General features: G+C 40.0%; 1 protein-coding gene across 4 annotated transcripts in view; it reads right to left on the bottom strand.

Annotated features, from left to right (window-relative positions):
* Positions 1 to 19,724, bottom strand: part of FRMPD4 (FERM and PDZ domain containing 4) — a 742,584-nt gene that overhangs the window by 282,494 nt on the left and 440,366 nt on the right. Inside the window, exon 1 of one of the 4 annotated variants that reach the window (XM_019746301.3) lies at positions 17,740 to 18,391. The exons of the other annotated variants lie outside the window; for them this stretch is intronic. The gene's annotated coding sequence lies outside the window, so the exon portion shown is untranslated. Of the gene's footprint in view, positions 1 to 17,739; positions 18,392 to 19,724 lie in introns of those variants that run through there. 4 annotated transcript variants of the gene reach the window in all.

The following is a 19,724-nucleotide window of genomic DNA, read 5'->3' as shown; positions in this document are numbered from 1 at the left end:
ACATTTTGATCATTGCCAGATGGGAGAGGGCTTGGGAGTGGGTGGTTAAAAATGTGAAGGCATTAAGAAGTACAAATTGGTAGTTACAAAGTAGTCATGGGGATGTAAAATAAAGCATAGGGAATATAGTCAATCATACGGTAATAACCATATATAGTGCCAGGTGGGTACTAGACTAGTCAGGGGGATCACTTAAATTATATGTCTAACCACTATGCTGTACACCCAAAATTAATATCAAATAATACTGAATATCACCTGCAATTTAAAAATTTAAAAATGGGGGAAAAGTGTGAAGGGGAATAAGAGGTTCAAATTTCCAGATATAACACAAATAAGTCATGAGGATGTAATATACAGCATAGGGAATATAATCAATAATGTTGATAGCATAGTATGGTGTCAGATGGTTGCTGGACTTATGGTGATCGCTTTTTTAGTTATATAAATGTTGAATAACTATGGTGTACACCTGAAACTAATATAATATTGTATGTTAGCTATACTTTAATAAAAATCTTTTTTAAAAAAGAAAATACTATTAGAGAAATATGAATGAAAAAGATGATGAACATCTGTCCAATATTTTTTTCCAGGTTTTTTTCTTTCTCCTTAAGGAACAGAAAAAGATTAAAAGTGGCTATATTAAAAACACAGATTAATAGGGATATAGATAAAACACAGAATGCCCAGTTAAATTTGAATTTCAGATAAACATGCAAGCCATCCTGCATTTTTATTTGCCAAGTCTGGCCATTCTGCTAGCGATCCTTTGTTTCTCCTTAAGAACTGTGGAAATCAGAGCACAGACTGAAAGGCACAGAAGAGACTGAGAATATAGTTCCAAAGCTTCCAAATTTAAATTGCAGCCTGTGCCCTCCCAACCATTGATGCAACCTTTCACATATTCTCTGTGAACTTTTAAGTTTAATTTCAGAAATGAAGAATGTGTACACTGATATGAAACCAAAAATAATTATTTAAAATATTGTACTGTATCTAGACTTAGTTTATATTAAATGGAATGGTCTTATCTCTAGGATATAGGAAGCAGAAAGAAAAGGATGCAGACACTTAGATATAAGTTGAAAATTCATACACAGTGGAGGGAAAGAAGAGGCTGTGTCCAAGATGGCAGCCATCAGTTACATGTGGCTCTTTAAATTTAGATGAATGAAAATTAAATAAAATGAAGTATTTAGTTCCTCAGTTGCACAGCTCTATTGATTTGAAGCACTCAATAGCCTGATGTGGCTAGTGGCACAGATCTCCACCATTGCAGAAAGTTTTATTGGACAGGGTTGTCCTACAGTCAACCCTACAGAAGTATGCCATTTTGTGTAACTGGAATGGTGGTAAAAGAGGCAGGGCTCAGGACTCTCCGAGGCTCAAGGTAATACTCCCGTTAGCCAGACTTTTCTTTTTGGCACTTCTATGAGAGGTCAGGCCTCTGCGTTCCTACTCGATTCAGCTGCTCCTTATCCCTGAGGAGCTCACTTATGTGACTCTAGTAAAGAGATTATTAGCATGTGGCAAAGTGTTATCAAGGAGGACAGAGCCCTGATGCAGAAGTGCGAGAGCCTGGCTGCCTGGTACACTCTCCACCAGCTACTAAGTTACTTTACATCTTTGTACCTCAGTTTCTCATTTCGAAAATGAGGACTGGATGATTTCTAAAGGCTCCTCTAGCTCCCAAATGCTAAGATTCTATGAGTGAGCAGCACTGAGAAAGCACAGTTCCAGGAAGCATGAGCAAATCTAGATAACAACTAGAAATGCTCCAGTCATCACACAGACCCGATGAGTTCGGAAAGGGCAGTGCACCATGCTGTGGGCGCATTCCTCAAAAATGTCTGTAGGTAGCAATGACTTCTGTCCAGGACATTGCTCCTGGAGCGATTATTCTCTTTCTTGATAACGAAGGGAGCTTAAATGTCAGGAGTCTGATTTGTGTTACTCTCCTTTCCCTCTCCCCATTTCAATCATGTGAACAAGGATGCAGGGGTAGATGGGAAGCAATAACACGACAGGAAGGATATCATTGTCATTCAAGAACTTTCCTTATTAAGAGAACTCAAAACTTGTCTCTTAACAAGTAGTCTGGGAGAAGTTTATGATTCTACATTTCAAAGGTCTCACTCTCACATAAAAGCTTTGGATTGAGTGTCTCCTAAAGGCTTTCTGTTCCAAAGGACTGACTCTGAGGTACTAACACAACTTTCCATGATGGTCTGTAAACTTGGAAGTTTACTGAATCACAGTAATATCTTTGAGACAAGGGGGTATTAATACATGGATTCCATCAAAACTCTCTTGAGGGAGGGGCCGGATGGCTCAGTTGGTTAAAGCGCGAGCTCTGAAAGGCAGGGTTGCCAGTTTGATTCCCACATGGGCCAGTGAGCTGCACCCTCCACAACTCGACTGAAGACAACAAGCTGCTGCGTTGCCAGAGGGGCGGCCGGATGGCTCAGTTGGTTAGAGCGCGAGCTCTCAACAACAAGGTTGCCGGTTCAATTCCCTCATGGGATGGTGGGCTGCACTCCCCGCAACTAAGATTGAAAATGGCTCCTGGACTTGGAGCTGAGCTGCGCCCTCCACAACTAGATTGGACAATGACTTGGAGCTGATGGGCCCTGGAGAAACACACTGTTCCCCAATATTCTCCAATTAAAAAAGAACTCTCTTGATTACATTTTAAAATAACTGTGGAACCATTATGTTGAAACCAGATATGTGTGAAAGGAAAGTAAATAGCAGCGGATTTCTGAATGATAGATAAGACTTAGTTATGGGCTCCTAGAAATTCACCATAAATTGAAGTGACTCATTGCATATCAAGAGAAGGTGATAAACATCATAAGGTAATTAATTTCAGATTTGGCTTCATCACTCCTGAGCAATATATCTAGGAACAAAGCACTGCACCTTTGAAGGCACCAATTTCCAGTCTTTTCTGAAATGAGGAGGTCCCAAATGTGATTGCTAAGGACCCAGTCTCATTCCACTGTGCTGTCATTCTAGGGTGATGGACAAAGCAACTCTTAAAGTGAAGTTGACATATTTTTTGCATTATCTAGGTATATCAAACATTCCAGAGAGCACAAGTAATGTAGATTAAACACTGAGAAAAAAAATCTACATTTTTGTTAACGGGCAAAGAATTGACATCAAAAGTGATTATCTCATAAAGATTTTGTATAAACTGCAGCTTTTGAGAAACTTACAAAGGGAAAAAGGGGTCATAACCAAATGAAGAGAAAAACTTCATCTCTTGAATACTTACAAATTATTTAATCTGTAGTTCAGACTCTTTCTTTCTTTCTTTCTCTCTCTCTCTCTCTCTCTCTCTCTCTCTCTCTCTCTCTCTCTCTCTCTCTCTTTCTTTCTTTCTTTCTTTCTTTCTATTAACACTCTCTGTTTCATGCCATTAACAGGTTCTGTCCTCAGATGAGGAAAAAAACAAACAGAAAAACTGGATGTCTGTCCCTGAGATTTTGTAACCTACCTTTAATACCCTGCACAACTTTTTTCCTCCATCAGAAAACTGAAGTTTAATATTGTAGCCTGGTAGTTATGTTGACTGCACTAGAAAAACACTAGAAGGACTAGAAACTACAATAATTAACACTAGCAATTTACCAGACTACATTTTCAATTTGACTTCTACTGCAGTAACAATTTCATTAATTCCTCCAGTGCAACTCTGGGTGCAGCACAGTTATGTTTAGAGATTGCAAAATGAAAACGATGAACCGTTTTTGGTGGCAATCTATAAAATGGGAATGAGACTGCTTATCCTGCAGGCCTTATGAGAAATGAGGAAACAAGTGTTAGCAAAGTCTCCGCCACCATTATTAATTCTACGTAACAATAGCTAACTCACAATTCACAGGTCCTTTCTTGCTGAACAACTGAACTCTTCTATACATTCACTACAAAGTATCTTGCTTCTGAATATGTGAAGTTTTAAAAAAAAATTTTCTGTTTGAAAAATAATTTATTAGTTTCAGGTGTACAAAACAATATAATAATTAGACATTTACACCCTTCACAAAGTGATAACCCCAACAAGTCTACTACCCCTCTGACACTGTACATAACTATTACAGTACGATTGACTATATTCCCTATGCTGTACTATAAATCCTGTAATACATACATACATACATATATATATTTATAGTTGACATTCAATATTATTTTATGTTAGTTTCAGTTGTATAGCATAGTGGTTAGACATTTATATAATCTGTGGAGTGACCCCCTGATAAGTCTAGTACCCATCTGACACACTACAGTCTTTACAACATATTGACTATATTTCCCATGCTGTATTTCACATCCCTGTCACTATTTTGTGACTACCAATGTCTACTTCCTAATCCCGTTACCTTTCTCACCCTTCCCTAACCCCCCTCCCACCTAGCAACCATCAGTTTGTTCTCCGCATCTAAGAGCCTATTTCTGGGCTTTTTGCTCGTTTATTCTGATCTTTAGATTCCACATATAAGTGACATCATATGATATTTGTCTTTCTCAGTCTGACTTATTTCACTTAGCATAATATCCTCTGGGCCCATCCATGTTGTTGCAAATTGTAAGATTTCATTCTTTTTTAATGGCTGAATAATATTCCACTGTATAAATGTACTATAATTGCTTGATCCAATCGTCTATCAATGGGCACTTTGGTTGTTTCTATATCTTGGCTATTGTGAATAGCAATGCAGTAAACATAGAGGAAATCCAAAACACTAATTTGAAAAAGAATTAAAATCATTTAAAAAATCTAACATATACAACAAAGTATATAACTCTCTTAAATGTATAGCTCATTGAGTGTTTACATATGTATAGACTCATGTAACCAACAGTCATGCCAAGATATAGACCATATCTAGCACCCAGAACATTCACTCATAAACCTTCCCAGTCAATATCCAACTGGCCCCCAGAAGTAACCATTATTCTGGCTCCTGTCTCTGTAAATTAGGTATGCCTGTTCTTATTCTTCATATAAATGAAATCATGCATTATACATAATTTTATCTCGCTTCTTTCACTCAAATATTGTCTGTATAAACAGTACTTCATTCTCCTCATTTCCATATAGTATTAGGCTGGTGTAAAAGTAATTGTGGTTTAAAAAGTTTAAAATAATTGCAAAAACCGCAATTACTTTTGCACCGACCTAATATTTCATTGTATGGCTACTACTTTTTATACTACAGAGGTAATGTAAAGCTAGCCAAAGAAGAGTTGTCATAACGGTGGCTGAGGTGGTCAAGAGATGCTTAGAACACTGATGGACGTGGACACTGGTGATCAGACATACTAAGACCACAACCAAGAAAAATCTATCTTATGCATGACGAAGAAGGGAAGGGGAGGGAAGGAGTGGAAAATGCTTAATAATCTCAGAATTTGTTTTATATCACACCATACTGCTCATCTAGCCCTCAGAGACTTGTATTACAAGAAAAAAAGAAAAGAAAAGAAAAAAAAAACCAAGTTCCTGAAATGATACAAGTATATCAAATTAGGGACAGTAACATTATTAGTATAATTTTTATTAAATCTCATAAACAAGAGGGAATTCCAGCAAGATGTTGATCCATGATTAATTCACTTTAATTATGTTTTTCTTATTTACTTGATTTAAAGTTCTCTCTTCAATCATGACACCTTATTAAATAGCTTTCTTCACAGATATAACTTTCCTTCCTCAATTTTCCTGCTCTGAGTAAGATTCATTTCATTTTATAATCAATAAGCCTCGTGCTCCTTTGTACATCTTTCAGTTGGCTGCTTTCACATTATTTAATTTGTCTTAGAATTTCCTAGAGGCTTAGATTTGATGCCGTAAAACAGAAATGAACAGCCTTTAATCATCAGGTTTGCCTGAAATGGTGTTAACCCAAGTTTAATGTACCTGGGCCCCCAGGGATTTTTATGGTATCAGAAACAGTGAAAAATATTTATCGAGGTTTCATTTGCAGTTTTCATTACTAAAATGTTTGCTGATATCATTAGACATTTGTCTCAGGCTGAGACAAAGAAAGGATGGCTTCCCTATTGTTTTATGATGTTCTTAACCTAGTAATTAAAAGAATAGCGCAACTCCATGAACACATAGTTAAAACTAAATACAGTACAGAAAAATACAAAAACCTTTCCTTTATGTCTTGTTTGCCAATAATGGCATGTTTAGATTTCTTTCTAGTGTAACTGCTAAATGTTCACCAAATGGTTTTCTCCTGATATGCATAATTAGAACAAAAAACAAATTGTCCACAATGATTCTTTAGGGTAGGCTCCCTTCCCCATAAGATTACCTATATTTCTTTATTACAAGTTCCTTTTGTGATAAATTTCTTGCCCTTACATTTATATACCACCATCTCCATTCACCACAGTTGATGAAAAGCCTTTGTCCTTTGAGTTGCATCTCCATTTTCAAATCTCAACTGCCAGCCCCTTTGTAGCTTGTGATGAGTTAGCTATAGTACAGCAAGCAGAGAAGCAGGTAATTCACTCAGGTTATTTTTATTTCTTCAAAGCAAACTGAATAGGTAAAGTGTGTAGCTATTGAACAAACAATCAGCAAAGATGCACAAGAGGGTTAAGTAGACACCAGAAAGCTTTGAGGAGTGCATCTATCAAGCTCAAGACTGAGCTATGAGAAATAGAAAAGTCCCTTCTGATCAATCCATCCACAGACTTTCATTCTTGGCCACTTATGAATTTCCTTATGTTCACTTACTGCATAGACCATTTAGTCTATATATGGGTGCCAACTCTCCCAAGCTTTTCTCCCTCAAATAATTTTCCACAAAAATGGGTTGTTCCTTTGTATTTCACATTTGAGAGGTTTATTTCATTTGGTGGCAATTTCAACTGCACTCAGCCCCTTGAAGATGTGAAATTTAACAGTGGAAACCTAGTTTCACTCTGAAGGGTGGCAGTTTATTTCCAATCATGAGACAGACACCCACCTTCTTCATGTGATGTCCTAAGGAAGGTTCTGATGGACATGAACTTGAAAGTCATCAAATTCTATGAAGAGAAGCAAAAGGTGAGTCAACTCAAACTCACCTGAAAGCAAGAGCCCATCTTGTTTGTATTAATCTGTGCACATCCCAAACTTCTGCAAGGACTGTCAATAGAATGTTTCTAAAAGCCCTCTGTTACGAATAAGAGGAAACTTATTGTGAAAAAAGCAAGAAACAATTTTAAACTCCTTGAGACAGATTTTTCATATAATACCCCCTCTTTCTTTCTGGACTGCTTTTCTTATATGTTAAGGTGCAGATTTTTTATCTATCACTTGGCTAGATGCCAAACTGGATTATCCTTAGAAGCTCTTTGATTCTCCTTCATTTTTATTTCAGTTCATTTTGGGTTTGTCTACTTTCTTAAAATTCACCAAAGGGAGGATTTCTGGTCAAGATGGCAGAACAGGTAAATGCTGTGCTCACCTCCTCTCAGGACCACATCAATTACAACTAAACTACAGAATAACAATCATTGAGAATCACCTAAGTCTATCTGAACCAAAGCCCTACAACTCAGGATATACAGAAGAAGCCACCTCGTGACCAGTAGGAGGGGTACAGACACAGAACGGGCTGGTCTCACACTGTGTGTGACCATTATAATTCAGGAGGGGTATCTCAGCTCTGGAGGTACCCCCAAGAGAAATGAGGGGTCCCAACCCCACATCTGGATTTCCAGCCCAGGGTTCCAGTGCTGGGGAGAGAAGTTCTCATAATTTCTGGTTGTGAAAACCCGCGGAGATTGTGACTGAGTGAGATGGAGGGCGGCTGCATTCCGAGGCATTATTAAGGGGATCACGCATGGACTTACTTGCTGACAATCTCATTCACTCTAAGCTCCAGTGCTGGGGCAGCAGTTCAAAAGGTACCAGGGACATATGGGGAGAACTGAAGTGTCAGGCTTCAGGGCGAGAGCTGCAGGAGCAGCTTTCTCCTGGACAGAGGAGCTGGCAGAAGCCATTGTTTCTGTGTTGAGCCTTCCCACTCCCTGCATGCAGATGCAGGAAACAGGCATATGACATATCTGAGTCTCCATCAACCTGACTATCACCTTTCATTTGCTCCACCCTAGTGATTCCCAGAAACCTCACCCCACCCAAATTTGGGCACAACTAAGCCGATTCCAGTGTTTTTTCCCATATGAACAACATGTCTGGGCTCATGCTGTGGACTTTCATAAAATCTCTCAAAGGTTCACAAAATCCAAAGAAGCAGCATCTGGCTTCTGTGTGCCCCTTCCCTCTGGCTGAGCAGCCCCAAGCCTGGCACTAGCATCAGGCAGCCTCGAATAGCAGATTGGTCTCTCAAGGCACCTCTAATCCTAGTGTAGGTGGCGGCCATCTGCAGATTGTTTTGTGGCTCATACCAGGTGGCTCTGGGCAGAGCACAGGCTGTGACTAAACTTGGCCTGCAGCGGGTCCCCTCCCAGGAGGCCCCAGGGCTGGCACACCTCTGGTGGCCAGCTGTGGACCAAACTGGAACATTACCTGGCTGCCTCCAAGGATGACAACACAAAGGGCAGACTTGCCAGGCACTTGAGCCCCACTAAAGCAAACCCTGCTCTGTAGGGTCAGCCCTTGCACCATAGCTCCTCCACTATAATCACAGCCAGTCCTCAAAAACCAATCAGCCTGAGGGTCAATCCCTCCCACTGACATACAAACAACAACCAAGGCTCAACTACAACAGGAGGGCACACACAGGTCATACAAGGGACACACCTGCAGCACCCGACTCTGGTGACCAGGGAGACAACACTGGATCCCACAGGACACCTACTACACAAGGCCACTCTACTAAGACCAGAAGACATAGCAGTCCTACCTAATACAGAGAAACAAACACAGGGGGCTACCAAAATGGAGAGGCAAAGAAACCTGTCCCAAATAAAAGAACAATAGAACAAAGCTACAGAAAGATAACTAAACAAAATGGAGATAAGCAATCTACTAGATGCAGAGTTCTAAACACTGGTTATTAGGTTATTAGGGAGAACTTCAACAAAGAGATAGGAAACATAAAAATAAACACAGAAAACATAAAAAAGAGCTAGTTAGAAATAAAGAGTACAGTAACTGAAATGCAGAATACACTAGAGGGAATCAAACATAGATTAGATGAAGCAGAGGAATGAATCAGCAATTTAGAAGATAAGGTAGCATAAAACATCCAGCAGAACAGCAAAATGAAAAAAGAATCCAAAAAAGTGAGGACAGTTTAAGGGGCCTCTGGGACAACATCATGTGCACTGACATTCACATCATAGGGGTACCAGAAGGAGAAGAGAGAGAGAGCAAGGAATTGAAAACCTATTTGAAAAAATAATAACAGAAAACTTCCCTAACCTAGTGAAGGAAATAAATATACAAGCCCAGGAAGCGCAGAGAGCCCCAAACACGATAAACCCAAAGAGGCCCACACCAAGACACATCATAATTAAAATACCAAAGGTTAACAACAAAGAGAGAACCTTAAAAGCAGCAAGAGAAAAAGCAGTTAGTTACCTACAAGGGAGCTCCCACAAGACTGTCAGCTGATTTCTCAACAGACTTTGCAGCCCAGAAAGGATTGGCAGGAAATATTCAAAGTGATGAAAAGCAAGGACCTACAACCAAGGTTACTCTACCCAGCAAAACTGTCATTTAGAATGGAAGGACAGATAAAGAGCTCCCAGACAAGAAAAAGCTAAAGGAGTTCATCAACACTAAACCAGTATTACCTGGAATCTTAGAGGGACTTCTTTAAAACAAACAAACAAACAAACAAACAAAATCAAATAATGAAATGGTAATAACTACATATCTATCAACAATTACTTTCAATGTAAATGGATTAAATGTTCCAATCAAAAGACAGGGTGACTGAATGGATAAGAAAACAAGACCCTTACATATGCTGCCTACAAGAGACTCACTTCAGATTGAAAGACACACAGAATGAAAGTAAAGGAATGGGAAAAAGATACATCATGAAAATGGAACCCAAAAAAGGTGAGGTAGCAATACTTATACCAGAAAAAACAGACTTTAAAACAAAGCCTATAACAAGCGACAAAGAAGGACCGAGTAATCCCACTTCTGGGTATTTATCTGAAGAAACCCAAAACACTACTTTGAGGGAATGTGTGCATCCATATGTTCACTGCATCATTGTTTACAATGGCCAAGATGTGGAGGCAGCCTGGGTGTCTGTGAATGGATGAATGGATAAAGAGGAAATGGTACATATGTACAATGGAGTATTACTCAGCCATGGAAGGGCATGGGTTCTTGCCATCTGTGGTGGCATGGGTGGACCTGGAGGGTACTGTGCTGAGTGAGTGTCAGACAGAGAAAGACAGATACAATGTGATTTTGCTTCTGTGTGGCATCTAAATAATGGAATAAACAAACAAAACAGAAACAAACTTGTAGATACAGAGAACATTATGATGGTTGCCAAACGGGAGGTGGGTTGGGAGTGAGTGAGAAAGGGGAAGGGATTAAGAAGTACAAATTGGTTTTATATGCAGTCAGTCATGGGGAAGTAGGGTACAGCATAAGGAATACAGTCAATAATACTGTAATAACTATGTATGGTGTCAGATGGGTACTAGATTTATCGGGGTGATAGATGGGAGTGAGGTGGGGGCAGGGTGAAAAAGGTAAAGGGATTAAAAAGTACAAATTGGTAGTTACAAAATAATCATGGGGATGTAAAGTAGCATAGAGAATACAGCCAATAATATGATAACTATGTATAGTGCCAGGTGGGTACTAGACTAGATGAGGGATCACTTCTTAAATTACATAAATGTCTAACCACTATGCTACACCTTAAATTAATATAAAATAATATTGAATGTTAAAAATAAATAAATAAAGTGTAAAAAAATTCACCAAAGGCTGTTGCAGTAAACATATTTGTGAAATACGCGCTTTTGCATATAGTTCAGTTCCCTGTCTAAGACTCGCTATGTAAAGGGCAATGTTTTGTTGGTGTGCTTTCACACTAGGGAATAATTTTATTAGAAATTCAAGTCAATTTAAATACGGAACAATTATACAAAGTAACGGAAGGACTGACTGAGGTCCTTGGTATTACAGAATAACGTCTGTATTCTTTGCAGTGTACAGTCATCAGGTAGAAGGTCAGAAAGTGAAGGGGCCTCTCTACACCAAGCTGCTCCAAGGTTTTATTGTATAGACAGGATGGAAAACACAGAATTTCTTGGTACATTCTGTAAACTAACTAGCCCTATTGTCTGTCATGATCACATTGGAATTCTGCATGGAAGACTGTTCAGGTCATGTCTGATTTCACTGATAACCAACAGATGTTAGCTGGCTTGCCAAGGCAAGATCTTCTGACTTCAAGCCCAGTGTCTTTCTGCTTTATGAGGTACCTATTTCTGCCAGACTGGTCACAGGAATGATGCTCTCTGAAACCCTGGCTTGTGATTGGCAAACTTACCATGAGAACCAGAATATACTGACTAATTCAAACTCCTTTGGACAGTGTTTTCAGAAAGACACAGAGGGGTTGCGGGGGAGAAAACATGCGCCATCCAAAAGACTACCTAAAATGTCCCTCTAAAACCTAAGCAGTCCTGCCACTTTTCTGTCAATTAAGTGGATTGGAAGAAGCCGTAGAGCATTTTTCAAATCAGATTCTGAGGAATACTGGTTGGCAGTTTAAATGAGGTCCTAATTAAGAAGTTTTAGAGGAGCTATGTATATAGTTCCCTCTTGGAGAGGTGTACCAAGTATAAAAAATGCTGAATGTCCTCTGGCAAACACACCAGTTTATTTTTGTTTACCCTTGCATTTTCTATATTTATCTGACCACATAACCCTGTTTTCCTGTAATACCCTTTGCAACTAAGAATCCATTTTAGGAAACACTCTTATGGTGAAGAACAGCACAGCGTAGAGAATTCCAGACCCTTTTTCATGACTCTAAATAAAATTTCTGCTCTCTGTACCCTTCACTTCACTCAGAATTCAGGGGGTTAGCAGACAATTACCAACACTTGTTCCAGCCCTTACATTCCATTATCTTAAACTCTATATTAATGATAGTAATGCCTAGTATATTAGTTTAAGGTCAGATTCTACAATACTGTAAATATATCATTTTTATGTGTTACATCCAATATTACACCGGGGCGGTGCTTCATATAATCATTACAAGCAATCTGTTGTGCCAATTTTTGTCGGGCTGATACAATGGAGACAGCCTAGCATGAAAACGTGCCAAGACTAAGAGAAACAATTCTACTCCTGGTTCTGCCATTTGCCTGTGAGCCCTTAGGTGAGTCATTTAACCTCCATGGGTTTCTATTGCTTCACCTGTAATTTATGAGGGTTGAAGTGAATGGCCTCTCGGGTCGCCCTCAGGGCTAACATTCTATGACAGAACATGTGGCTGTTCGGTCTCCGCTTTTAAAACCTGACATTGACTCAATTGATTATTTCATGTTGAGTCCTTGATTAGAAATGCAGATTCTAATTATAATGTTGTTCCAAAGAGGATACTGGAGCTCCTTTTTTGGCATCATTAATATTCATTCATTCATCAATTCAGCCATCATTTATTAAAAGCCTTAGATATGCCAGGTGTTATGCTGAACCTGGATACACAAATAGGAAGAAGACAAACCACTGCTACCCAGAAGCCCAGAGTTGAATGGAAAATACAAATAATAAAAGTTGTTCAAAAACTATGTGATAAGGGTTTTATTATAAATCAGAGCTTCTCAGCTAATGACGATTCGGGCCAGATGATTCTCTGTTGGAGGCTGTCCTGTGTGCACTGTAGGATACTGAGCAGCATCCTGGTTTCTAACCACTAGATGCCAGTAGCACCCCCACCCCAAAAAAATACACACACACCAGACGTTACAACAAAAATGTCTCTAGACATTTCCAAGCACCCCTGGGGAGGAGGTGGAACTCACCCTTGTTTGAGAACCACAGATTTAAATATATTCTCTTATTGTTTGAGTTTTTTCTAACTGTGAGTTGTATCCTCAATGAATATGAGTATACAATTTTAAGGATAGCAATTAGGTCCTATTTTGGGGGTATAGTTTCAATTTGGTAAATATTGATCAAGTACCTCCACAAGCTTAAGGTGCTATCCTATTCACTGAGGGTTTCCAAAAATTAGTGTGACATAACTGGCTGCCCTCAAAGGTTTCCTATCTTGTTTGGGGGAGGGGTGGAACACAGAATACAAGTAACAAGGTCAGTCAATTGGGAAAGTTCCAGAAGGGGCTATCAATAAGTTAGGAGCAAGTCATTCATTCAACAATCATTTCCTATTCTGAGAAAGGGACTGTTTGGGGCTCAGGGGAGAAGGCAGTGAACAAGATAGACCGCTGCTTCCAAGGCAGAGCCTCCATACTAGTGTTTAACAAATAGAGGAAACATAGCGTGTGTGAGACAGTGGCGAGTGCTTCTGATGAAGTGAAAGCAAGAGGGAGGGGTAAGGAGTAAGGGGGCTGGGGATGAGCTGCAAGTCATTCCCCAGTTTAACCAGTAATCCCGAGGACAGCCTTACAGAAGAGCAGGGGCCACCTCATGTAAGCAGCACCAAGCACGAAGTTTGCATTTTGTTCAGCAAACAATTATTGTGTGCTACCCTATGCCAGGTGGGTCACCAAGTATAGTGAGAAAAGCCCCCAGCTTCCCTGATTGGCAGTTCCTCCAAGAGCATAATGCACGCTGGGGACTTCAGACTTAAGCCTTCAACAGACCCCCTCCAAGCCTTCCCCAATTTCTAACCCTCCCAGTGTCATATGTCTTTGCTGGGCTGATCCTTTGCCTCTCTGACCTCTGCTTCTAGGTCACCGCATCTTCTATACCCCTGTTTGCATCGAAGCTACTGTATTTGGTGTGTGCAATCCCAAGAAAAGAGAGCCCTTTCATCACTCTTCCCCATTGTCCCTAAGTACCTCTTGTAGTTTTTCTTGCAGCCTTTAAAACCAGTTTCTTAGGGACCTACATATTGTGCTCTCAGAAATTCTCTTGTATCACATCAGCTTTTTCACTGGGGGTGCAAAGAGCCGCCGTGCTTCCGTCCCTAAGTATCAGTACCCAAGTCTGTCTGGATTCTTCAGTCTCCTTCATTCTCCACCAGATTTTGTTCTTCCCCAGTTCTTTGGTCTCTCCTCCTTCTCCGAAAGCCTTCAGCACTTGTCCACCCCCTACCCCACCCCAGTGGCTCTGTTTCTAGGCTGCCTCCCTCCCAGCTTGGTTCCCCAACCCATTCAGAGTCAGATCCAGCATGTGAGGGTACCATATGCGCCTGGCCATGCGCTAAGAATTTCTTATGGATTATTTTGTCTAATACCATCTAATACCCTGGTATAGTTACTCCATGTTGCAGACCTTTCTCCTAGAATCCATCTGCCCAGACTCTACCTCTAGATTACTGTATCTGTAGTGCATTTTCCATCTGAACATAGCCAGTCTCAGTGGTAATGGTCTCCTGGAAAGTATTTGCTTTCTCATTCCAACTACTTGTGAATCTAACTAATATGCTAAGTTGCAAATGCTTTGGTGTCTATTTCAAAATTGAAATGATCCCCTCAAATACAGGACATACATAACTTCTATGTATTTAAATAGTTTTCTTACCCTTTAACTGAGACAGAATTTCTTTCAAAATAAGCACTTAATAGAAAAAAGACAGTAAGTCCTCATAAGTGTGAGAACACTGTGTCCAAATCCTCAGTAGTTTTCATTTTCAACTTTGAATAAGCTTAAACTGTCTGGATGTCTAAAAGCTGAAATACTAAAGTAAGTATGTTTCCTGATTGTCAGTTTTATGGTTCCTGAATCAAGGAAGAGAAAGTATCCCAACTCTCTCCCTGACAGTCGATGGGCTTCTGGAGAGGGTTCAAATGGTTTTCAAGTCTAAACTCTGGGAAGTCATATGTCCTGTTGCTTTCCGCATTGATTTTAAAGACTACTAGTGACATTTGCCAATTCTATGACCTCAGTTTGGCAACCTGCAGGCAATGTTCTTCATTGCTTTCACTCCAGTTGGTTATCGCAGATGTTGAACAGGTCACTGGAATCCTATAACCACAAATTGTTGGGAGGGAGTCCATGAAGTCAGTTCGAATATGTTTCCCTTGGGCAGAGGATCCCAGGGGCACACTGACAGCTGACTAGCAAGGTAAGGGGGTCTCACAGACAAAAGTCACAGACCCGTCCAAGGGGCTCACCTTGGCTCATTCCCTAGCTGTGTGTCAGTGTTTTTTTCTGAATCAGCTTGGACAAATTGCTTTACCTCTTGTCCCTCTATCATCTCAACTGTAGGGTAGAGATAGCAAGCACTTGCTATTTCCCTGTGGCATTGTGGTAATTAGATAATGTCTAAAAACCAGTCTGAGCGCTTCACAAAATGCTGCTCTGTAAATACAAGATATCACAATTGCCTTGGTGAATCAGTCTAGGAAATAACTCAAGCACAGACATTCCTGACTTCCAGCATCACAGAACACTTTTTGTCTGTTTGAACAAGCAAGGCCAGGCTGGACCATCAAAGAAATGATGATTGGAGCAACCTTCAGTGTTAGTGGGACTTCAGACACCTTTCTTCAATGGACCAGATACTGTTTAGTTTAAGCAAAATAGTCCACACAACAAAAATTAAATTGCTCATCCAAATTAGCTGCAACGGTCTGGAATATAGGCCCTGCTTATTTTCCCTGCTTTCTACTATTACAGAGCTGTACATTCTCTAATTAAAGATATTAAAGATAATAAAATTTTGATTTCAATTGAAAATGAAGGAAAGCTAATTTGATTCTCTTATGCCATCCCCTTACATCGTATCCTTTTATAAACTCATTATCAATTACTCAAAACTATTTCTGAAAATTTAGTAACTTAACTTTTATAACATATTTGCTATTTACTTTGACATTTTACTATAAAATATTCCATGAACCTTCATGTCCATACCTTTAAAACCTCACTAAAAAAAACGTATTTGTTGGAAAAAACCAACTGGTATCTTAAATAATAAATTAAATACATAAACAAAAAAGTGGGATGAACATACTTTCATAGGCTAAAAATGATGCAAAATCTGCCATCAATCAAGATTGTTCCTTCTATCAAGTTACCATAGAGTTGATCCTTGTGCCGGCATTGATGACGTTAAAAGCTACTACTGATACCAATTTTCCCCAAAGACTTTGCCTTTCCTCCCCTAAATCTGTCCCCACTCCCATCTTCTCTACGTCAGATCAGATGCAATTTCTGGCATAGAAACAATGATCTACATATCATGCCTGTGATGAACCCCTGCGCAATTATCAGCATTGTTTCTCAAGCGAAATACCATTGGATGATACATACTTGAGCATCTCTCTTCATTTTGCGAACCCATATTTCTATGCCAAGAATGCTTATGCTAAGTCCTATTAACTCTGCTGCTGACAAATTGCTTTGCTTCCAACCAAACCTTTTGAACAAAATATTCCAGAAGATATACATATACATATGTGTGTATATTGATAAATAATATGGATATGTATAACGAATATATAATAGGTACACATGTATAACATACCACCAATTAGCATTGTGTTTATTTAATTTGAGTGTGAACTGAAACAGATATTCAATAGATTCAACTGTATGGGGTGGTAAAATAAAATACCCCAAAGATCCACAGAGCATCAGGCTTATTTTCTAATTGCAAATTATGTGAACAGTCTGTTAGAAACAACAGCATCACGTTGTCCACACGCTCACATGACTGCCTTTCAGCAACCAAAGGGCAAATACAATACTTAATTTAATTAAAAATCTATCCTTGTATTTTTAATGCAGCTTGTAAAAGAGCTCAAAGAGCTGGACAGGAGATTTACTAGGCACGAGCTAAGTTTACAGTCACAAAATTTCATCAATAACTTGCTAAGAACACACACTGCCGAGAGACACTGCTTACTTCCGTCTTAACATAAAGCCAGCACATGTAACAATGATTTACAAAAGACGGTACTCAATTTCATTAAGCAGATGACATGTTTTAACTTAGAACTTCACCTTCTTGTCAAGAATCTCCCCAAAAGGATGATGGAAATTATATATACCTTTAGAAATGTAACTAAGAGAAATGTCACATTTCCCAGTCTTTTTGTATCTCCGAAAGCCAGGTCTTACTAGATTTCGGGACTAACAGACAGAACCATTACTGCAAAACACCAAATGAATTCTCAAGATGAGATTCACCAGAAAGAAAACGGAGACAGAAAGAGTGTACTCGTTCAATTCTGTGGTCAAACTTTTCTTTTCCTCAGAGTCCCCACTGAGAACCCTCCTGCTTCAGGGACAGAAGTCCACTACAGTTCTGAGTACTTGGGGACAACAGTGTCATCGTGTGTAAAAGTAACTTCATATGTACATTTAGGAATCATGTACTTTTCTTTTATGAATTTTATTTTAACAAAGTTTAAAATAAACACTCATTTACAAACACTCAAAAAAAAAAAAAAAGTAACTTCTGGACTCTACTGTAAGTGAGCAGTAAGTCAAAATCTCTCCCCATCTTCTTCTGATCTATTGGCCAAGAAAATCTAAGGAACATATCATTCAAGATAAAATGAAACAACCCCCTATTCCCCGGGCAATCTCCCCTCAGCCCACAGGCTCTCACACACGGCATACACTTCATGGTTTACCTTTTAATTACTGGATTCTGTCAAGGGTCCTTCCTCCTATATCCAGGAGGAATGCAAGCTGATGCGTGCTCTTCACCCCCAAGTGGCATTTGACTCCACTCCATGCAATCACTCAATGCAGTATGGATGAACGGGCCAAGTTCAGGTTCACTGCCCTACAGTGTCTTTATTCCTCATAGCACATGACTAGAGAGCAAGCGATCCCTGCTGCTGGGAATGCTCTGCTCCTGTTAAAACTAACGGAAAAAAGCACGTTGCAAAAAGCTCTCTGCAGGCTCGCTCTCCTCACTCTTGCTGTGACAAAGTTAAAGATACAGCACTGATACAGAACAAAAGAAAAATACAATACAAACTGCCTCTCCGGAGGAGCTTTCTCTTTCAGCAAAACATTATCCACACCAGGCTTGGGGACAACAGGTGAAGCCACGTATGAAGCCTTGAACTTTATTGCCCTGAAAAGCCCGGGCAAACCTGCATGGGTGCCTGTGCTGTGCAGGCACCAGTCGCCCCATCGGTGCCTCTTTGCAACGTGCCGTGGGTGTGCATGAGGTCAGCAAATAAACATCCAATAAACAACAGAGAAGGCGGGCGACAGCTTCACCTTGTTCCTGCCTTCAGAGATGCCAGACTGTTCTGTTTCCTCGGGACTCTCCTTTTACCAGCATTCAATTTGAATGAGCCAGTGCAAATGCACTGCTCATCCGCTCCCGAGAACAGGATGCATTTATGTGAAACACGAGGAGAATGCCTAATGGCGAGGCATCCTCTGCATTCCCAGAGCTTTTATTACAAGGCAAGCTTACATTTCACTGCCTGAACCACCGCCAGCACCCCTGCACTTCTGCGAGCATTGTGACTTCAAGCCAACGTCCCATCCACACACACACATGTGTGAAACATTGTGATGTCTTCTGCTAAGGGAAGCACCTTTTGCAAGCTTCTGCCTGCACCCAGGATACGCTGGGTGATGTTCAGTGAGCTGACTGCCATGTTTCTCTTTTCAGCAACTTTCAAGACTGGAAAAATGAATACCACACACATTGGTATGTGTCAGCTTTATGCTGAGAAGTAACTGCTCTGTGGGCCTTTATTAGAAATGGATTCGTGAAAACAGGCTGCCGTAGCTTTAATTCATCGTTGATATATAACATTAAATACAAGCTTAACAAAAACCCACTGTCCAAAAAGTATGCGATGTGATGCAACATAATAAGGAGTGGCTACCAGGCCACATCCCATCTGATGAGGATGACCTACTGTCCACAGTGAGGGAAAGCAGGTCTCTTGGTACAATTAATTTTACATTTTCCCCTCACATGCTGCTCATGGTTGATTGAGTTGCAAAGACAACAATGTAACAGTGCTTCTTTTTCTTCCTTAAATTTGTCCCCCCTGTGTAACATGGTTTGGGAATTACATTTGCAAGGTTAAGTTTCGCTATGTGCTTTTGTGTTCAGGCACTCAGGACACAATCTTGCTACAGCCTGGAAGGGACTTTTCTCACCCTGCTTTCCCAACCTCTGCGATTGGGCAATATGCATTTGAATGTAGCAGAAAGATTTCTCTGAGATTTTTGTTGCAGGGAGGGAGATGACTGAGGTTGTCAGCAGGTCCATGTGGGTAGCAAGTACCCCAACTGGAGGAAGTACTTTGGAACTTGGGGAGAAGTATGTCTTTGGGAAATGCAGAATGTTGTCACCGAGGTCCAAAGAAACTATTTGGTCACTGACCCAGGGCTTATGCAGGTCTCTGGAAAGGCACACTAACCACACTCACAAGAAAACAATGTATAAACCAAATTTAATTTATAAATGTTAATTCACCCAATAAATAAAGGTACGGTACAGGATATGTCTTTCAAATGACCAGAATTTTCACATCTACCATCTAAGTTTGACACAACTCTTCGCCATCTTTCCTGGATTAAGGTACCAAGGGGGTAGCCTACTATTACTATTGTTTAGGATTTCAGTGGTACAGAGTGA

The sequence above is a fragment of the Rhinolophus sinicus genome, chromosome 18 (assembly GCF_057876585.1).
Source record: "Rhinolophus sinicus isolate RSI-liver-muscle chromosome 18, RSI-T2T, whole genome shotgun sequence".
NCBI lineage: Eukaryota > Metazoa > Chordata > Mammalia > Chiroptera > Rhinolophidae > Rhinolophus > Rhinolophus sinicus.
Note: the sequence above shows the minus strand (reverse complement) of the source record. Positions and strands in the feature narration are given on the sequence as shown.